The sequence below is a fragment of the Triticum dicoccoides genome, chromosome 6B, assembly GCF_002162155.2.
Source record: "Triticum dicoccoides isolate Atlit2015 ecotype Zavitan chromosome 6B, WEW_v2.0, whole genome shotgun sequence".
NCBI lineage: Eukaryota > Viridiplantae > Streptophyta > Magnoliopsida > Poales > Poaceae > Triticum > Triticum dicoccoides.
The window spans coordinates 277,123,094-277,123,492 of NC_041391.1; the positions used below are offsets into that span (position 1 = coordinate 277,123,094).

Here is a 399-nt window from a genome sequence, read left to right on the forward strand (position 1 = left end):
CCTTGACATTCGCCTACAATATGATAGCCGCTCCCACCCTCGTAGCCACCACCAGGATGACCACCGCTAGGATAGGAACCGTTGCTGCCTTGCTTCATTTTGGATTGGTAGCTGCTACTGGTACCACCATCACGATCATCATAGTTGTTGCCATTGTTCCAGTGTGGACCCAAGTAGACGCCCGCCCCCCTTTGTTGGCATGATTGGCAGATTATTCGCCCGCCTAATTTTAGGCTTCAGGGCGCCCTTTTTCTACAAGAAGTTTCCCATACAAATTGCCAAGGGACAAGGACAACAATTTGCACGAGTAGTCATTGCAGAGATGGCGAAGACAGAAGGATAATAGTTGTTGTCCAGCCCCACAAGGATTTGTGAGATCAGATCATCTTCATCCACCTT

At 49.1% G+C, this 399-nt stretch overlaps 1 pseudogene; it reads right to left on the bottom strand.

Annotated features, from left to right (window-relative positions):
• Positions 1 to 315: 315 nt before the first annotated feature.
• Positions 316 to 399, bottom strand: LOC119327078 (annotated as a pseudogene).